The 6,113-nt window shown below is 47.7% G+C and overlaps 1 long non-coding RNA gene across 1 annotated transcript; it reads right to left on the reverse strand.

Moving 5' to 3' along the window:
- Positions 1 to 3,731: 3,731 nt before the first annotated feature.
- Positions 3,732 to 5,733, reverse strand: LOC117079195. Its single transcript, XR_004435305.1, has 2 exons — positions 5,474 to 5,733; positions 3,732 to 3,825 (listed from the first exon to the last, which is right to left on the reverse strand). It is a non-coding gene; the product is annotated as an uncharacterized LOC117079195 (long non-coding RNA).
- Between the last annotated feature and the right edge of the window lie 380 nt (positions 5,734 to 6,113).

Here is a 6,113-nt window from a genome sequence, read left to right on the forward strand (position 1 = left end):
TTAGTGCTGAGAAACAATAGCTTAACAGCCAGCATAGTCACATAGGCTCTGTCACTTAGTTTGAACCTCATGACAATCCCGAGAAGTAGAGCAGGTACTGTCATCCCCATGACTCAGCTCAGAGACTTGCTGAGGTCTTGGGAGGAGATCTGGAGCTGGCCTTCGAGTCTTCTGAGTGTCCTGATGTTTCATCACCCCTCAGATCACGCCAAGGAGGCAGCTGCCCACTCAGCTGATCCACAGCCTGGCCTGATCCCCTCCCTCTGTCAAGAATATTGTGGGGCTGTGCCACGCTTTTAGCAAACCCAGCCTGCACAGTCTTACCCAACCCCTGGTTGCATCTTTTTCTTGTATCCTATGACATCAATTTCATTTACGGATAACTTTTCTTATTGCTGGATATCTGAGGGCTGCCTGAAATGTCCTGAGCACTTTATTTTCCAGAGTAGGGATTAGCAGGAAGTCTTTTATTTCTGCCAGCAAGAGCCACCTGAATCTCTCCGGCACAATGACTACCATGATCTGTTTCCTGCTGTATCTTGCATCCAGAAAAAGAAATGCAAAGAGTACAGGTTGGAAGTACAAATCCTAAGCCTGGATTTTTCCCAGCTGGGAAGGCCCAAACCTGGAAGTCATGCCCAGTGCCCTGGTGGCCACTATAACTTTGCCTGCCTTTGCTTTGTAGAAGTAGTTTGACCTGACAGAAGCTGCAAATTAAAACCATAAAAATTGAGCCAGGTGCGGTGTCTCACGCCTGTCATCCCAGAATTTTTGGAGGCTGAGGCAGGTGGATCACTGGAAGCCCGGAGTTCGAGACCAGCCTGGTCAACATGGTGAAACCCCGTCTCTACTAAAAATACAAAAATTAGCCAGGCGTGGTGCCTAATCCCAGCTACTCAGGAGGCTGAGGCAGGAGAATCGCTTGAATCTGGGAGGCAGAGGTTGCAGTGAGCCGAGATCACGCCACAGCACTCCAGCCTGGGCGATGGAGCAAGACTTTGTTAAAAGAAACAAAAACAAAAACATAAAAATTGACGTAGGGCCTGTTAGGTGATTATACATTGATTTTATACTTTGTGCCAAAACCTGTCAGATCTTGGCCTGCCTGTCTCCAGCTTACACAATTGGGCGCATTCCTCAGTGCTAGGGGTTGGCTGGGGCAACAGTGTTGGGGAAAGAAAATGAAGAAAAGCAAGGCGTTTTGTGCTGAGCCTCTCAATCTGTGTGCCAGCGTTCTTGAGCAACTGTTAGAGAAGCCAAGTCCAGGCAGCAGGCGGTTTATGGGGCTTGGAATTCCCCTACAGGTTCCCGTGGAGACTCCCCTAAGAGAGCTGCTCCCAGCAGCCCCAGTCGTGGAAGGAACAGGCAGAGCTTGGTAAAGGAGGAGAGAAGGTCTTAGGGATGGCAGCGTGGGAGCCCGGGCAGGTGACCTCTGTGCCTGCCTTGTTGGGAACTGACCTCGAGAAAAAGTGTTACTCCTGCTGAAAGGGGTGTTCCTGTGGTACCCTCTCTCCAGACATCATGTCCGTTTCCCTGGGACGGCCTGGGGGATCCTGGGAGGGGCAGGGTGTGCTCTGAAAGTGTGATTTCCCCTGCTGGTCCCAGCTGCTTCTGCTCCAGCCACACCCTTCAGGACTGCCAGGGTCTGGGCTGAAGGTGGCTGTGAAGCGGGAAGGTAGGTGCGGCTCTGTCACAGGTTCTCCTTCAGGCCCTGACTAGCTATTGGTAGTCTAGCTCTTGGTACCCATTGGCCACCTGGCTGCCATCCCAGCCACAAGCCCCACAGACCCAAGGAGACACCCTTATCCTGATCCACTCACATTTGGAGTGGGAAGGAAGACCAGGTCGGCTTTCGCAGTAGGACTTAACTGTTGTGAGAATGGAAACACGTGAATTAGAGGCAGGAATATTGGTGCCCAGATACCCTTTGAGCCTATTTGTTCATTCATTCATTTGAGTAGAGCTGCTGAGGCCTACTATGTGTCAGGTTGGATGCCAGGCCCTGGAGACAGAAAGGTAAGTAGGCCAAAGTTACTGCTGAGCCCACCATGAAGAAACAAAGTGAGTTTAAGCAATGACAGTCCAGTGTGGTAGGCGCTGAGATGAGAGCCTGGCCCACAAGCTGTAGGATACATTGGAGAATGGGCTTCCAACTCAGTCACACAAGACAGGGAAGAATTCCTGGAAGAAGCAACAGTGAAGCTGAGGCCTTGGGCTTGGTTTAAACCCTGGACTCCCACTTGGTCTGTCTGTATAGCCCATTTCTTGTCCTTCTATCCACATGTGTTCCTCTGCCTCTTTCCTCTGCTGATTTCCATCCCTGTCCACACCCCATATCAAGCCTCTTTTACTTCTAAATCTTTGTTGAGTGTTGACTCTGTGCATTGAGCTAGAAGCAACCATTGCCTCCTAGCAGCCCTACAAGATAATGATGTCAGACCACCTGGCTTCAAACCCCAGCTCAATCACTGCAAGCCATGAGATCTGGGGCAAGTTAGTGAACCTCTCTGTGTCTGTTTCCCTAACAGTACACCGAGCCTAATGACAGTACACACTCCACAGTGTTGGTGTGAGGTCTAAATGAGTTAATATATGTAAAATGCACAGAGAGACATCAGGGATATATTCAGAGCTGCACACGTGTTAGCTAATGTTGTGGTAGCCTCCACTTTATAGATGAGGAAGTCAAATTCAGAGACGTTAACCATTTGTCCAAAGCCACACAACTGGTAACGGGTCAGAGACAGGATTTTAAGTCAGGGTTTCTGACTTCATGTCCAAAGTTCCCTTTTCCATGACACCACAGCTGTCTACTCTACAGCTGCCTCTGATACCATCTCTGGTTCAGAGTCCCACCTGCCCCTGTGGCCAAGGTCGTGACCTCCTGCCGTGCTATCTCAGCTCTGTCCCACCAACCCATTGCGGCAGCTGAGCCTGGTCCTGTCCACCACAGCCCACATCTGGGCACTGGAACACACAAGAGTTTGGGCCCCCAAGACCACTCTCAGCCTGAGCCCTGCCCATTTAAACTGGCTGTTCTTGTGCAGAGAGGGAAGAGGGTCACCTGAGTGGCAGGAAGGGGGCATCAAGTAGGCAACTGAGAAAGCTGCAGTGTTGAAATGAGAGAAGTGTCAAGGTGTCATAGTGGAGGCATGGAGTGGAGTCAGGCAGGTGGAGTGAGGCTGATAGGTACACAAGGATTTCAAATAAAGGCAAACTTTCCTCTTTCGGAGGTGGTTTTGTTGTTGTTGTTGTTTGTTTTGGAGACAGGGTTTTGCTCCGTGGCCCAGGCTGGAGTGCAGTGGTATGATCACAGCTTACTGTCGCCTCAACCTCCTGGGCTCAAATGACCCTTTGGAGGCTTTTTAATGTGACTTTCTAATGCTAACTAAGGCACTGAGCACTAATTTCAAATGGAAATTCCTACAATTATCCTAAACGTTCTCATAACAACTCACTAGATCCCTATGAGTCTATCCTGTGTCCTTGATAGAAATTGACAAGGGGGTCAGAAATTGGGAATCAGAGTCTCCAAGTTCTGTGCTTGCCCCGTGACCTTGGAGAGATGTTTGTCTTTTTAAGAATCTGTTTCCTCATCTGGAAACCAAGGGAAATATTATGGTTTTCCTCTGAGGGGTATTTTCGCGGGTAGTTGTAGACCATCCTCCAAGTACAAAGCCTCAGATATGCAGAAAGAGAGCTGGCATTTCAGAAAATGTGGAGCTCAAGTGTTTTCAAATCCATTATTATTTCCATCTAGGAGCATTTTTTTTTTTTTAAAGGCCGGGTTAGTTCCAATGGATTCAATACTGTGTTCATCCACTCCTGAAAAACAATAATCAAAGTTCTTTATTTGAGTTTCGTTTGAGACATTTCAGCCCATTATCCCTGAGCCACTGAACCTACATTCAGAAATGAGAACCAGCTGACTAAATAAATAGTTGCATATGGAAAAGAAGCAGGAAACGCCTTTCCAAAACTAATAATATTAACAAACTTCCAAGAGACACACAATCCATAATTAATGACTATTTGAGGGGGGGGAAAAAGACATAAACCTTGGAATTTGAAATATGATTCTGAGAACAGCCTGGTGTGTTTTTTCTTGCTCAGAATCTGTCCACCCTTTTTTTTGGCCCCTTTCCCTTCTGACAGCCACATTAATTCAAATTCTTTCTCTACATGTCTGTAGGCTGCAAATTTAGATACTGGGATTCAATACTTCTTGCCTGAACTCTCAGAGTCGCCAGTCAACAAAGGCTTATTAAAAACCTCAGTATGTCATGTGACCAGACAGAACTGATTCTAACTCAGGCCACAGGAAGGATGGCCTTGCTCTCAGAAACCAAATCTCTGGCAAGGCTGCCTTGGGGTTCAGATTCAGTGACATTGGACTGTATGCCGGGGCAGACATACAGTCTGGGGAAGACATACAGATTGGGGCAGAGCCAATCAGTGTGCCTAGGCCAAGAGTCAGCAGGTCACAGATGCTTGGGGAATGAGCTTGACCCCCGGAGTCACTCCTTAAGAGAAGCACCCAGCCTACATCCCTGGGTTGTCCCACTTCTAACACAGCCCAAATAATGCTGAAATTCATGTGCCATTTACTAACCTCTGCCAGATCATCATATCACCCTCCCGTCTCTCAAGTGTGATAGAAATGGCTAGTTGACCCCTGAAAAGTCATGATCTCCTTGACTCCTTGATCGGCATAGTATGAACTTGCTGTTGAGAAGTAGGTGACTAACCAGGGACTCCATTTCCCAGCCTCTCAACCCATCCCATGTCCTTCATTCTGGCCGGTAAAATAAGAGCCTGAGAGATGTGTCACTTTCTGGCTGAGGGGGTTAAGTATCCAGTGTGGCTTTCCTCACTCTCTTCCCCAGCTTGTGTCACTAAGGGACAGAGGCCTGGAGCCCTGAGCCGCTGGGTGGAGGAAGAGCCCAGGACTGCTGCCTGACCAGGAATGTCTGATTAGAGTTTGTGCGAGTCGGAAATACATTTTTGTGTTCAGCTGTTAATATCGTGGGTTTTTTCTTACAGCGGTTTGCTGTGTTGACTAAGATAATGCCAATGCAGCATTTCCTAAGCAGCGCATCTCGTAACAGTGGGATTTTCCTATCTTTGTGCAGAGAGCACCAGTGCTGCCCACGTGCCCTGTGGCCTTGTTTGAGTCTCTGTATACCTCTCTTTTCACCCTCCGGAATGGAACGTTGCTTTGTGAAGAGGCAGTAGAGTGTGGGCAGAAGTTACAAGCATGGTTTCTGATCAGATTGCTTAGGTTCAAATCCTGACTCCACCACTTACGGACATGTGAGGCCTTGAGCAAATGACTTAACTTCTCTTAGCTTTAAATTCTCTCCCTAACAGAGGGAGAGTACCTTGCAGAGTTGTCATGCAGAATAAACAAAAGAGTGTAAAGTACCTGGCACATAATCCACACAGTAAATATTAGTATTGTTATAGCTCTTACCTACTGAGCCAGCTTCAGCATAATAGATATGCAGATTGACTGCAACCAATCAGCATCGTCGCCACTCTTCTCTCCTCCTTTCTTCTGTTCATGTCAGTAACTCCCACCTGTAATGCACAACTAAATTTTCTTTCACGGGTACTGATGTTTCTTCTAGCTCTGTCCCATGGTCACCACTGACCTTCTATTCTGAGGTGCCACAACAAATTTGAAATGTATAAGAATTTTTTTTTCAGAATGAGAAAGTAGGGTGGATCCCAAGGAAGTGGCCCCAAGCATGTGCTGGATGAACACTTACCTGCTTTGGTAAATATCTGGTCCTGCTCAGGAACAGCTGTCCTGATGGGTCAGCGCTGCCCTCCCTGCCTCTCATCAGGGTTCTGTGTTTCCAGCTCAGATGTTGGGAGCTTTGGTAATGCAGAAAGTCAAGTGAGTAGAAGGATAAGAAGCACCCAGACTAGTATTAGAGAGGGTTTCCCCGAGATTTCAGAGGCAAGAGAAGCTAGGGCATTTGTGGGTTAAGAAGGAAGCAGAGAAAAAGAGAAGGAGGGCTGAGAACTGTATTGCCTGACACCCATTTTCTTTAGGATGGCCAAGGAGTACAAATAAAGGCCTTATGTGATTTCTAATCGCTTTTTGG

This window comes from Trachypithecus francoisi, unplaced genomic scaffold, assembly GCF_009764315.1.
Source record: "Trachypithecus francoisi isolate TF-2019V2 unplaced genomic scaffold, Tfra_2.0 Lachesis_group7, whole genome shotgun sequence".
Taxonomy (NCBI): domain Eukaryota; kingdom Metazoa; phylum Chordata; class Mammalia; order Primates; family Cercopithecidae; genus Trachypithecus; species Trachypithecus francoisi.